This window comes from Orcinus orca, chromosome 1 (genome assembly GCF_937001465.1).
Source record: "Orcinus orca chromosome 1, mOrcOrc1.1, whole genome shotgun sequence".
NCBI lineage: Eukaryota > Metazoa > Chordata > Mammalia > Artiodactyla > Delphinidae > Orcinus > Orcinus orca.
The window spans coordinates 26,480,597-26,495,506 of record NC_064559.1 but is presented as its reverse complement, the minus strand read 5'-3'; the positions used below and the strand labels follow the sequence as shown (position 1 = coordinate 26,495,506).

General features: G+C 37.6%; 1 long non-coding RNA gene across 1 annotated transcript in view; it reads right to left on the bottom strand.

Annotated features, from left to right (window-relative positions):
* Positions 1-1,177: 1,177 nt before the first annotated feature.
* The window catches only part of LOC117198496 (uncharacterized), a 120,497-nt gene continuing 106,764 nt past the window's right edge, over positions 1,178-14,910 (bottom strand). Inside the window, exon 6 of the long non-coding RNA XR_007476642.1 lies at positions 1,178-4,440. This is a non-coding gene — a long non-coding RNA (uncharacterized LOC117198496). The remainder of the gene's footprint in view (positions 4,441-14,910) is intronic.

Sequence of the window (14,910 nt, the reverse complement as noted above, 5' to 3'; positions counted from 1 at the left end):
AGAGTTATAACATTGTTTATAACATTTTATAACAGATTAAAACAGTGATTGTCTGTAAACCCAAACATCTTTAGTTTCCCTCTTGCAACAAGACAAAAGGAGGTAAATTTAGACCAATTTAGCAATTAATGTTCCAGCATTTTATCTTACTTGAAATGACCTGGATATTCAATTAATTCCCATCATTTAACTTAGCAAAAAACAAGTTACCAAAAATCTGGAGAAACTATTTTAGATAGACATACCCAAGACATAATTATTTCCAAAGAGTTCACCTGAAAACTCTTATCTCATTTACCTTTATTTTGCAACTTATGAAAATATTATAATACCAAGTTAATTTTGTTGTTGTTGAAAAACTCTAACTGAAATAACATGAATCGACCTTTAGTAAACCTAGGTTCAAAAAAAGTAAGGCATGTCTAAATTGATTAAATCGGTAAGTTTAAGCTAGCTTTAAAACAGGATGTTAATTTAATATTGAATATTTCTTAGATCACGTGAAACCTGAAATGCTTTCTGGCCAGTTTCTTTTTTTTTTTTTTTTTTTTTTTTTTTTTTTGCGGTACACGGGCCTCTCACTGTTGTGGCCTCTCCCGTTGTGGAGCCCAGGCTCCGGACGCGCAGGCTCCGCAGCCATGGCTCATGGGCCCAGCCACTCCGCGGCATGTGGGATCTTCCCGGACCGGGGCACGAACCCGTGTCCCCTGCATCGGCAGACAGACTCTCAACCACTGCGCCACCTGGGAAGCCCCAGTTTCTTTTATATTTAGAAATATTTAGTTTGTAAGCTCTTACTTTTAAGTCAAGTAAATAAAGCTCTTTTATAAATTTAATTTTGATAATATTTTCCAGAGGAAGAGACATCTCATATAATGGGCACACAGACATAAAAACTGAAAAAAACTAGAGATCTCATAGCTTCAATTTAAAAACTTAGTTATGAATCAGCTATTACAATATAATCTTACTAGTTATTTATAACAATAGGAATAAGTTAAATCTATTTGCACAGATGACTGTTTTCATTTATTTTTTTTTAACATCTTTATTGGAGTATAACTACTTTACAATGTTGTGTTAGTTTCTGCTGTATAACAAAGTGAATCAGCTATACATATACATATATCCCCATATCCCTTCCCTCTTGTGTCTCCCCCCACCCTCCCTATCCCACCTCTCTACATGGTCACAAGGCACTGAGCTGATCTCCCTGTGCTATGCAGCTGCTTCCCACTAGCTATCTATTTTACATTTGGTAGCCCATATATGTCAATGCTACTCCCACACTTCGTCCCAGCTTACCCTTCCCCCTCCCTGTGTCCTCAAGTCCATTCCCTATGTCTGTGTCTTTATTCCTGTCCTGCCCCTATGTTCATCAGAACCTTTTTTTTTTTTTTTTAGATTCCATATATATGTGTTAGCATACGGTATTTGTTTTTCTGACTTCACTCTGTATGACTGACTCTAGGTCCATCACCTCACTATAAATAAGTCAATTCAGTTTCTTTTTATGGCTGAGTAATATTCCATTCTGTATATATGCCCAATCATCTTTATCTATTCATCTGTCAAAGGACGCTTCGGTTGCTTCTATGTCCTAGCTATTGTAAATAGTGCTGCAATGAACATTGGGGTGCATGCATCTTTTTGAATTATGGTCTTCTCAGGGTATATGCCCACTAGTGGGATTGCTGGGTCATATGGTAGTGCTATTTTTAGTTCTTTAAGGAATCTCCATACTGTTCTCCATAGTGGCTGTATCAATTTACATTCCCACCAACAGTGCAAGACGGTTCCCTTTTCTTCACACCCTCTCCAGCATTTACTGTTTGTAGATTTTTTGATGATGGCCATTCTGACTGGTGTGAGGTGATATCTCACTGTAGTTTTGATTTGCATTTCTCTAATGATTAGTGATGTTGAGCATCCTTTCATGTGTTTGCTGTCAATCTGTATATCTTCTTTGGAGAAATGTCTATTTAGGTCTTCTGCCCATTTTTGGATTGGGATGTTTGTTTTCTTCATATTGAGCTGCATGAGCTGCTTGTATATTTTGGAGGTTAATCCTTTGTCAGTTGCTTCATTTGCGGATATTTTCTCCCATTCTGAGAGTTGACTTTTCCATCCTGTTTATGGTTTCCTTTGCTGTGCAAAAGCTTTTAAGTTTCATTAGGTCCCATTTGTTTATTTTGTTTTTATTTCCATTTCTCTAGGAGGTGGGTCAAAAAGGATCTTGCTGTGTTGTATGTCACAGAGTGCTCTATGTTTTCCTCTAAGAATTTTATAGTGTCTGGTCTTACATTTAGTTCTTCAGTTCATTTTGAGTTTATTTTTGTGTATTGTGTAAGGAAGTGTTGTAATTTCATTCTTTTACATGTAGCTGTCCAGTTCTCCCAGCACCACTTATTGAAGAGGCTGTCTTTTCTCCGTTGTATATTCTTGCCTCCTTTATCAAAGATAGGGTGACCATATGTGTGTGGGTTTATCCCTGTGCTTTCTATCCTGTTCCATTGATCTATATTTCTGTTTTTGTGCCAGTATCATACTGTCTTGATAACTATAGCTTTGTAGTATAGTCTGAAGTCAGGGAACCTGATTCCTCCAGCTGTGTTTTTCGTTCTCAAGATTGCTTTGACTATTCAGGTTCTTTTGTGTTTCCATACAAACTGTGAATTTTTTTGTTCTAATTGTGTGAAAAATGCCATTGGTCATTTGATAGGGATGTCAGTGAATGTGTAGATTGCTTCTGGTAGTATAGTCACTTTCACAATGTTGATTCTTCCAATCCAAGAACATTGTATATCTCTCCATCTGTTTGTATCATCTTTAATTTCTTTCATCAGTGTCTTATAGCTTTCTGCATAGAGGTCTTTTGTCTCCTTAGGTAGTTTTATTCCTAGATATTTTATTCTTTTTGTTGCAATGGTAAATGGGAGTATTTCCTTAATTTCTCTTTCAGATTTTTCATTAGTGTATAGGAATGCAGGAGATTTCTGTGCATTAATTTTGTATTACCATTTTCTTAATTATTTTGGGTTTGTTTTTGTAAGTCTTTTTCTTCTCTTGTGTTTCCTGCTGAGAGAAGTTCCCTTGGCATTTTTTGTAAAGCTGGTTTGGTGGTGCTGAATCCTCTTAACTTTTGCTTGTCTATAAAGGTTTTAATTTCTCTGTCGAATCTCAGTGAGGTCCTTGCTGGGTAGAGTAGTCTTGGTTGTAGGTTTTTCCCTTTCATCACTTTAAATATGTCCTGCCACTCCCTTCTAGCTTGCAGAGTTTCTGCTGAAAGATCAGCTGTTAACCTTATGGGGATTCCCTTGTATATTATTTGTTGCTTTTCCCTTGCTGCTTTTAATATTTTTTCTTTGTTAATTTTTGATAGTTTGATTAATATGTGTCTTGGTGTGTTTCTCCTTGGATTTATCCTGTATGGGCCTCTCTGCACTTCCTGGACTTGATTATTTCCTTTCCCATGTAACAGAAGTTTTCAACTATAATCTCTTCAAATATTTTCTCAGACACTTTCTTTTTCTCTTCTTCTTCTGGGACCCCTATAATACGAATGTTGGTGCTTTGAATGTTGTCCCAGAGGTCTCTGGAACTGTCCTCCATTCTTTTCATTCTTTTTTCTTTATTCTGCTCTGTGGTAGTTATTTCCACTATTTTATCTTCCAGGTCACTTATCCGTCTTCTCCCTCAGTTATTCTGCTATTGATTCCTTCTAGAGAATTTTGTTTATTGTGGTGTTCATCATTGTTTGTTTACTCTTTAGTTCTTCTAGGTCCTTGTTAAACATTTCTTGTATTTTCACCATTCTATTTCCAAGATTTTGGATCATCTTTACTATCATTACTCTGAATTCCTTTTCAGGTAGACTGCCTATTTCCTCTTCATTTGTTTGGTCCGGTGGGTTTTTACCTTGCTCTTTCATCTGCTGTGTATTTCTCTATCTTCTCATTTTGGTTAACTTACTGTGTTTGGGGTTTCCTTTTCACAGGCTGCAGGTTCATACTTCTTGTTGTTTTTGGTGTCTGCCCCCAGTGGCTAAGGTTGGTTCAGTGGGTTGTTTAGCCTTCCTGGTGGAGGGGACTGGTGCCTGTGTTCTGATGGATGAGGCTGGATCTTGTCTTTCTGGTGGGCAGGACCACGTTTGGTAGTGTGTTTTGGGGTGTCTGTGACCTTATTATGATTTTAGGCAGCCTCTCTGCTAATGGGTGGGGTTGTGTTCCTGTCTTGCTAGTTGTTTGGCATGGGTTGTCCAGCACTGGAGCTTGCTGGGTCTTAGCATTGAGATGGAGATCTCTGGGAGAGCTCTCACCGATTGATATTATGTGGGGCCAGGAGGTCTCTGGTGGTCCAATGTCCTGAACTCGGCTCTGCCACCTTGGAGTCACAGGCCTGACACCAGGCCAGAGCATCAAGACCCTGTCAGCCAAACAGCTTGAAGAAAAAGGGGAAAAAAAAGAAAGATAAATTTACTAAATAATAACTTTAAAAAATTAAAATAAAAAATTTTTAAAAAAGAGAGCAACCAAACCAATAAACGAATCCCCCAATGGTTACAAGCACTAAAAATAAACTAAGATAAACATAAATATCAGAATCAAATCAGTCACAGACAGCAAACCCCAAGTCTACAGTTGCTTCCAAAGTTCACTGCCTCAATTTTGGGACGATTTGTTGTCTATTCGGGTATTCCAGAGATGCAGGGTACGTCAAGTTGATTGTGGGGATTTAATCCACTGCTTCTGAGGCTGCTGGGAGAGATTTCCCTTTCTCTTCTTTGTTCGCACAGCTCCCGGGGTTCTGCTTTGGTTTTGGCCCCTTGTTGGCTTGTAGGTTGCCTGAGGGTGTTTGTTCCCTGTCCAGAGAGGACGGGGTTAAAGCAGTGGCTGATTAGGGGTAATCTTGCTCACTCAGGCTGTGGGGAGGGAGGGGTATGGTAGTCATAATTGGAATACAGGGTGAGCCTGCAATGGCAGAGGCCGGTGTGACGTTGCACCAGCCTGAGGCACGCCGTGCGTTCTCCCGGGGAAGTTGTCTCTGGATCATGGGACCCTGGCAGTGGCGGGCTGCACAGGCTCCCAGGGAGGTGTGGATAGTGACCTGTGCTTGCACACAGGATTCTTAGTGGCTGCAGCAGAAGCCTTAGCGTTTCATGCCTGTCTCTGGGGTCCGCACTGATAGCCACGGCTCGCGCCCGTCTCTGGAGCTCCTTTAGGTGGTGCTCTGTCTTCTGTGGGCACACAGGGAAGGAATCCCCTCTCCTCGTGCACCCTGAAACAATGGTCTCTTGCCTTTTCGGCAGGTCCAGAGTTTTACCCCGACTCCCTCCCAGCTAGCTGTGGCACACTAACCCCCTTTAGGCTGTGTTCACGCAGCCAACTGCAGCCCTCCCCTTGGGATCTGACCTCTGAAGCCCAAGCCTCACCCCCCAGCCCCACCCACCCCAGCAGGTGAGCATCTCAGGCTGGTGAGTGCTAGTCAGCACCAATCCTCTGTGAGGGAATCTCTCTGCTTTGCCCTCTGTACCCCTGTTGCTGCGCTCTCCTCCATGGCTCTGAAGCTTCCCGCCTGCCACCTGCAGTCTCCACCAGTGAAGGGGCCTCCTAGTGTGTGGAAACCTTTCCTCCTTCACAGCTCCCTCCCAGGGGTGCAGGTCCCATCCCTATCCTTTTGTCTCTGTTTATTCTTTTTTCTTTTGCCCTACCCAGGTATGTGCTGATTTTCTTGCCTTTTGGGAAGTCTGAGGTCTTCTGCCAGCGTTCAGTAGGTGTTCTGTAGAAGTGGTTCCACATGTAGATGTATTTTTGATGTATTTGTGGGGAGGAAGGTGATCTCCATGTCTTACTCCTCTGCCATCTTGAAGGTCCCCCTAAGGCATCATTATTTGTGGAAAAGACTTTTAAGACTTGTATTTGTTCTTGATAAATCCTTAAGGAAGCTATGAATTAGAATTTGGCTGAGGGAGCCTTTCCAGTGGTTTGAATTTAAAAAGGCCACTTTTAAATTCTTTTAAACTTTTCAGGTTCTACCTGATTGAGCTGATTAGGCTCAGTCTCAGTTCCTTGTGAGCTGAATTGACATTTCTGATTTGAAGAGATTTGTAAGACAAAGACAGTAGCTTTCAATTCCCCAAAGAACTGGTCTGTCACCTAAATGACATTAAGAATTGATTTGCCCAACTATATTTTCTTTCATTTGATTTTCTGAATGAGTGAGAAGATTTCTAGCTAAACTGAAATTTATGAGTTCTGTGTTCCAGAATTGCAGGGCTTAATTTATCATGCCTTCAAAAGCTTCCATAAGCAGTCAACAAAGCCCCTCTGAATGCACAGATTAGACCCAGAGCAAAAGCTCTGTTACTATTTTTATTAGCCCCTGAATATTAGTTCCCAGTTTTACTTTATATTGTACAGGCTCAGGTAACCATAGTGGTTTCCTTTAGAATGTTTATTTAATGTTTCCTGAGGGGTAGATTCCTATGCTCTGTCTTATAATACCAAGCAGGGGAGGTGTTCCCCAGTGAAACATGTCTATCCCACAATATAGTTAAGCTCTTTGTAACCATCTTATATAAAGCTCATTTAAATATACCAATTTTTATAAACTGTCATCTCAGTTATATATCTTTTAGTTTCCATTATGTTGACTAGAAAGAAAAAAATCACAATGTGAGAGTTGTGAGTTAAGTTTTATTTCAGGCAGAATGAGGACTATAGCCCAGGAGAGAGCATCTCAGGTGGCTCTGAGGAACTGCTCCTGGGCTATAGTCCTGATTTTGCTCAAAATAAAACTTATCTCACTGGCTTCCCTGGTGGCGCAGTGGTTGAGAGTCTGCCTGCTGATGCAGGGGACACAGGTTCATGGCCCGGTCCGGGAAGATCCCACATGCCGTGGAGTGGCTGAGCCCATGAGCCATGGCTGCTGAGCCTGTGCGTCCAGAGCCTGTGCTCCGCAACGGGAGAGGCCACGACAGTGAGAGGCCCACGTATCGCAAAAAAAAAAAAAAAAACCTTATCTCACAACTCTCACATTGTGCATTTTTTTTTCAGTCGGCACTTTTGGCAACCAACAAAAGCGACCCAGAGCTGACTTCTCTCCTTCGCTTAACTCTACAAGAACTGGAGCCTTGGTACCAGCAGAGGCCTCTTGAGCCCATCTAACTCCTCAGAGAGTTCAGACAGATTTGGGTGAGTCTCTCCTGGTTCTTGGATCTCCCAAATTGGTTGATGATCCTGAGTTTTATTTGGAGGTCTATAACAAGTACTTGGCCCCCCCCAGTGGAGAGATACTGGGGTTTGTTCAGTTGAAAGAGACTAAGTGGTCTGGGCTGAGTGGTTAGGTAAGAGACTGGTCTGACACTTTTCCTTAATTTGGCTTCCCTTATAGAACTTGTTGGGATAAAAGTGAAGTTATTACAGGAGAACTTTGCTACAAAGTAAAGGGACAAGACTCCTCCTGGTCAGTTACAGCTTTCTCAGCCAACTGAGAAGGTTACAGGAGGGGTGGAGGTGGAGTCCTCATACTGTGCAGTGGTCCCATAGGGCAACCCACTCATTAATTAGAAGACTTGCTCATCTGGGGTCACGTATAAGAATTGGTCATTCAGTGATCCAAACACCCACAGTGGTCTTAGACCACCAAAGGGAACACTAAGCCATGTAAGAAAGCTGAAATGACTCTAGGGGGATGTCTAGAGGAGTTAAGCTCACAACAGCACACTGGCCCAACACATAATTTCATCAGTAAATTTTATCCCTGACTAATTCAACTTTAAAATGGAAAATAGAGCCTTTCAAACAGAAATGAGGGGCCTCAGAAAACCAGCCTCCAACTAACACTGCAGCCAGGTTCATGTACATACAAAACTTAGAAGTACTTACCTATTTGGGAATTAAAGGAAAATTTTGCCCTATGGCCCAAATGGGCTCTTTTATTACATATGCAGTTAAGGAAAGCTGGTTTGAAAAAAAAAAACAACATATTTTTAGAATCCTGACCCTGAGGGAACAAGTCCTTCTAGGAGAACTTGCTTTTCTCTCCCTGTGCCTCCAGACCAGGGTTCTCAAGAACACTTTATCTAGACCATCTCTAATTCCTGAGACTGAGAAAAAAAGTGGAAAGACAACTTTTAAAATTCAACTTATTCCAACTCTTATTTATAAACTAGTGAGTTTTATATTGTAACACCCGATTATTGACTATGATTTAAAATGAAGCTATGAGATCTCTGGTAGTATCTGTCTATATGGCTGTGCATTTTATATGTATGTATCTTTACCTTTGAATAGTATTACCAAAATTAATATATAAATGGGCTCTACTTGATTGGATTAAAGGAAATTAAATGCTTATATAAATTTCTCAGAAACAAAAGGAAATTGGCCAGGATGAATTTCAGATTCACAGGAACTGGGAAATATTGAGTATTAAATCAATATCTGGTATTAAATTTGAAGTTTGTTGATTTAATTAATATAGAGATGTCTTTAGAGTCATCAACATTAAGTATAATAACTTTGTAAAAGAGGTCAAATAAGATCTTCTTATATCTGTTGCAAATTGGTCAGCAAGAAAAATAACAGTATGAATTTTTTTATTATTAAATTAAATACAAATGAGATAAGAGCTTTTGGTGAGCTCTTTGGGAATAATTGTTTTAGGAAAGTCTACTTAAAAATTAATCTCTCCAGATATTTGGTTACTTGAAATTTTAGAGTTGTGCTAAACTAAGTTAAAAGATGGAAGTTTATTGAACAGCTGGGTCATTCCCAAATAAAACAAGATAGTAAAACATTAATTACTGAATATAGGCTTCTTTTTACAGAGAAACAAAAGCTATTTAAGAGTATTGATAAATACCTTTGTTGTGACTGAGATATTTTCTATAAGAAAGCACATCTTTTTAGAAATTATTATTGGTGTTTGTTTGCCAATCTACAGAATGCTAATGTAAAAGTTTATAATTGCTTACTTCTTAATTTTCACTAGAAATTAAGATTTTTAAGAATTGAGGATTCTAATTTAAATATGTAAATAAAGCTACTAGAAATAATGAAGGAAACATTTCAGTGTATAATAGGAAGGCAGGATGTGTGTTTTCAGTAAAAGAAGGTATGATGAATGGAATTGCATTTTCTTAAAAGAAAATAATTTTGGCTTAGAGCTCGTTGTTTATGGATGGAAAAAATAAGAGACAAACTTATACAGATACAGAAAGGGATGGAAGGTTTGTGGAAAAGGAACTTGAGAAAAGAGTTTGTGGATATCAATGTTTAGAATAAGTTTAATTGAGTAAATGACTTTATATACATATATACACATATACATATATAAATATATATTTATACATTTACATATATATTCTTTTTCAGATTCTTTCCCATTATCAGTTATTAGACGATACTGAATATATATATAGTTTCCTGTGCTATACAATAGGTCCTTGCTGTTTATCTATTTTCTATATAGTAGGGTGTATCTGTTAATCCAAAATTCCTAATGTATACCTCACACCCACTTTCCCCTTTAGTAACCATATTTGTTTTCCATGTCTTTGCATCTGTTTTGTAAATGAGTTCATTTGTATCAATTTTTTAGATTCCATATATAAGTGATACATATGATATTTCTCTTTTACTGTCTGACTTACTTCACTTTGCTATAATAATCACTAGGTACAACCATGTTGCTGCAAATGGCATTATTTCATTCCTTATTATGGCTGAGTTATATACACACACACACACATATGCACATACATACATACACACCACAGCTTCTTTATTCATTCATCTGTTAATAGACTCTTAGGTTGCCTCCATGTTTGGCTATTGTAAATAGTGCTGCTATGAACATTGAGGTGCATGTATCTTTTCAAATTAGTTTTTGTCTTTTCTGGATATACACCCAGAAGTGGGATTACTAGATCATATGGGAACACTATTTTTAGAGGTTTTTAAAGGAGGGTCCCCTTTTCTCCACACCCTCTCCAGCATTTATTATTTTTAGACTTTTTGATGATGGCCATACTGACCAGTGTGAGGTAATACTTAACTGTAGTTTTGATTGGCATTTCTCTACTAATTAGCAATATGGAGCACCTTTTCATGTGCATGTTGCCATCTGCATATCCTCTTTGGAGAAATGTCTATTTCTTCTGCCCATTGTTTTTGTTTGTTTTTAAATGACCTGTATGAGGTATTTGTGTATTTTGGAAATTAAGCCATTGTTGGTTGCATCATTTGCAAATATTTTCTCTGTGTCAGTAGGTTTTCTTTATGTTTTGTTCATGGTTTCCTTTGCAGTACAAAATCTTTTAAGTTTGACTAGGTCCCAGTTGTTTATTTTTATTTCCATTACTCTAGGAGATGGATCCAAAAAGATATTGCTGTGATTTATGTCAAAGAGTATTCTGCTTATGTTTTCCTCAAGGAGTTTTATAGTATCTGGTCTTATATTTACTTTTTTAATCCATTTTGAGTTTACTTTTATGTATGGTGTTAGAGAATGATCTAATTTCTTTCCGTCCTGTTTTCCCAGCACCATGTATTGAAGACACTGTCTTTTCTCCATTGTATATTCTTCCCTCCTTTGTTGTAGATTAATGACCTATAAGTATGTGGGTTTATTCTGGGTTTTCTATCCTGGCCATTAACCTATGTGTCTGTTTTTGTGCCAGTACTATACTGTTTTGCTTCCTGTGGCTTTGTAGTATAGTCTGAAGTCAGGGAGCCTGAGTCTTCCAGCTCTGTTTTTCTTTCTCAAGATCAATTTGGCTATCCGGGGTCTTTTGTGTTTCCATACAAATTTAAAAATTTTTGATCCAGTTCTGTGAAAAATGCCATTGGTTAATTTGATAGGAATTGCATTGAATCTGTAGATTGCCTTGGGTAGTATGGTCATGTTAACAATATGGATTCTTCTAATCCCAAAACACCATATATCTTTCCATACATTTGTGTCATCTTCAATTTCTTTAAGTGTTTTATAGTGTTGGTAGTACAGGTTTTTTGCCTCCTTAGGTAGGTTTATTCCTAGGTATTTTATTCTTTTTCATACAGTGGTAAATGGGATTTTTCCCTAAATTTCTCTTTCTGATAGTTCATTGTTAGTGTATAGAAATGCAACAGATTTCTGTACATCAATATTGTACCCTGCAACTTTACTGAATTCTTTGATGAGCTCTAGTAGTTTTCTGGTGGCATCTTTAGGATTTTCTATGTATAGTATCATGTCATCTGCAAACAGTGACAGTTTTACTTCTTCTTTTCCAATTGGATTCCTTTCATTTCCTTTTCTTCACTGATTGCTGTGGCTTGGACTTCCAAAACTATGTTGAATCAAAGTGGCAAGAGTGGACATCCTTGTCTTGTTCCTGGTCTTAGAGAAAATGCTTTCAACTTTTCACTGCTGAGTATGATGTTAGCAGTGTTTTTGTCATATATCACCTTTAATATGTTGAGGTGTGTTCCCTCTATGCCCACTTTCTGGTGAGTTTTTATCATCATAAAAGGGTGTTGAATTTTGTCAAAAGATTTTTCTGCATCTATTAGAAATGCAGAAATGATCATATGGTTTTTATTCTTCAATTTTTCAATGTGGTGTGCCACACTGATTGATTTGTGGGTATTGAAAAATCCTTGCATCCCTGGGATAAATCACACTTGACCACAGTGTGTGACCCTTTTAAAGTATTGTTGGATTCAGTTTGCTAGTATTTTGTTGAGTTTTGCATCAATGTTCATCAGTGATATTAGTCTGTAATATTCATTTTTTGAGGATCTCTGTCTGGTTTTGGTCTCAGGATGATGGTGACCTCATAGAATGAGTTTGGCAGTGTTCCTTCCTTTACAATTGTTTTAGAATAGTTTCAGAAAGATAGGTGTCAACTCTTCTCTAAATGTTTGATAGAATTTGCCTGTGAAGCCATCTGGTCCTGGACTTTTGTTTGTTGCAAATTTTTAAATCACAGTTTCAATTTCAGTACTTGTGATTGGTTTGTTCATATTTTCTATTTCTTCCTGGTTCTGTCTTGGGAGATTGTACCTTTCTCAGAATTTGTCCATTTCTTCTAGGTTGTCCATTTTATTGGCATATATTTGCTCATAGTAGTCTCTTATAATCCTTTGTATATCTGTGGTGTCCATTGTAACTTCTTTTTCATTTCTAATTTTATTCATTTGAGCCCTCTCTCTTTTTCTTCTTGATAAAGTCTGGCTAAAGGTTTTATGAATTTTATTTTTTCAAAGATCCAGCTTTTAGTTTCATTGATCTTTTCTATTGCTTTTTTTTTTTTCATCTATATTTCATTTGTTTCTGCTCTGAACTTTGGTTTCTTTCCTTCAAATAACTTTGGGCTTTGTTTATTCTTCTTAGTTGCTTTAGGCATAAGCTTAGGTTGTTTATTTGACATTTTGCTTGATTCCTGAGTTAAGCTTTTCTTGCTGTAATCTTCCCTCTTAGACCTGCTTTTGCTGTATCCCATATGTTTTGAATCATGTTCTCGTATTCATTTGTCTCTCGGTATTTTTGATTTCCTCTTTGATTTTCCTCAGAGAGGAAATCCATTGGTTGTTTAGTAGCACATTTTCTCATCTCCATGTGTTCGTGCTTTTTGCAGTTTTGGGTTTTTTGTAGTTGATTTCTAGTTTCATAGCATTGTGGTTGCAAAAGATGCTTGATATTATTTCAATTTTCTTAAATCTACTGAGGCTTGTGTTGTGGCCAATCATTTGATCTATCCTGGAGAATGTTCCATGTGCACTTGAAAACAATGTGTCTGCTACTTTCAGTTGGAATGCTCTATAAATATCAATTAAGTCCATTTGGTCTACTATGTTATTAAAGACCTGTGTTTCCTTACTGATTTTCTGTCTGGATGATCTGACCATTGATGTAAGTGGGGTGTTAAAGTCCCCTACTATTACTGTGTTACTGTTGATTTCTCTTTTTATTGCTGTTAATATTTGCCTTATATATTGAGGTGCTCCTATGTTGGGTGCATATATATTTACACTTGTTAAATCTTCTTCTTGGATTGACCCTTTGATCATTAGGTAGTGTCCTTCTGTGTCTCTTCTAACAGTTTTTAAAGTTTATTTTGTCTGATATGTGTATTGCTACTCCAGGTTTCTCTTAATTTCTTATTGCATAGAATACCTTTTTCCTCTCCCTTAAATCTGTACGTTTGCCTAGATCTGAAGTGAGTCTCTTGTAGGCAGCATATATATGGCTCTTGTTTTTGTATCCATTCAGTTAGCTTGTGTTTTTTGGTTGAAGAATTTAGTCCCTTAACATTTAAGGTAATTAGCTCTATGTATATCCTTATTACTATTTTGTTAATTGTTTTGGATTTGTTTTTATAGGCTTTTTTCAGTTTCTTCTTTTGTTCACTTTCTTGTGATTTGATGACTATCTATAGTGTTATGTTTGGATTCCTTTTTCTTTTTTATTTGTGTATAAGAGATTTTTGGTTAGATTTTTGGTGTGCAGTTTCCATGAGGTTTTTGTATGCGTGTGTGTGTGTATGATTGTTCTAAGCTGCTGATCTCTTAATTCTAAATGCATTTGGAATACTGTGAATTTGTACTCTCCTCCTGTCACAATTACTATTTTTGATATCATATTTTACATCTAAATTTTTGTTTCCCTTAACTGCTTATGGTGGTTACAGTTGTTTTTACTAATTTTGTCTTTTAACCTCCTTACTAGCTTTGTATGTGGATGATTCCCTACCTTTACTGTATGTTTGCCGTTTCAGGTGAGTTTTTCATTCCATAATTTTCTTGTTTCTAGTTGTGGCCTTTTCTTTTTCACCTAGAGAAGTTCCTTTAACATTTATTGCAAAGCTTGTTTAGTGGTGATGAACTCTTTTAGCTTTTGCTTGTCTATAAAGCATTTGCTCTCTCCATCAAATCTAGAGACTTGCTAGGTAGAGTATTCTTGGTTGTAGGTTTTTCCCTTTCAACACTTTAAACATATCATGTCACTCCCTTCTGGCCTGCAGAATTTCTGCTCTAAAGTCAGCTGATCTCATTATGGGAATCCTCTTGTATGTTATTTGTTGTTTTTCCCTTACTGCTTTTAGTATTCTCTATTTTTTCTTATTTGGTTTACAATGTGTCTTGGTGTCTTCCTATTTGGTTTAATCCTGTATTGGACTCTATGCACTTCCTGGACTTGGGTGACTGTTTCCTCTCTCAGGTTAGGGGAGTTTTCAGTGGTTATCTCTTCAGGTATTTTTTCAGGCTCTTTCTCTTTCCCTTTTCCTTCTGGAACCCCTACAATGTGAATATTAGTGTGCTTGACCTTTTACCAGAGGTCTCTTAAACTGTCCTGTTTGTTTTCTTTTTTTTCCTGTTCATCAGTCATGATTTCCACTACTCTGTCTTCCAGCTCACTGATCCATTATTCTGAATCATTTAGTCTACTATTGATTTCCTCTAGTGTATTTTTCATTTCAGTTATTGTATTCTTCATCCATGTTTGGTTGTTCTTTATATTTTCTAACTCTTTGTTAAAAACTTCTAACTTTTCATTCTGTGCATCCATTCTCCTCCTGAGTTCTTTGATCATCTTTACAATCATTACTCTGAACTCTTGGGTAGATTACCTATCTATCTCCACTTCACTTAGTTCTTCTTCTGGGGTTTTATCTTGTGCCTTTGTCTGGAATATATTCCTCTGCTGCCTCATTTTGTCTAATTTGCTTTTAGTATTTTTATGTATGTTAGGTTAGTTACATTTCTTGACCTTGGAGAAGTGGCCCACTCTAGGAAGTATCTTATGAGTCCCTGCCATGCACTTACCCTTTTGTTACCCATGCTAAATGCACTAGTGGTTTCTCCTAAGAGGGCTGCGTGGGTCTTTCTGTGGTGGTAGGATGACTATGTGGGCAGTCTGTTA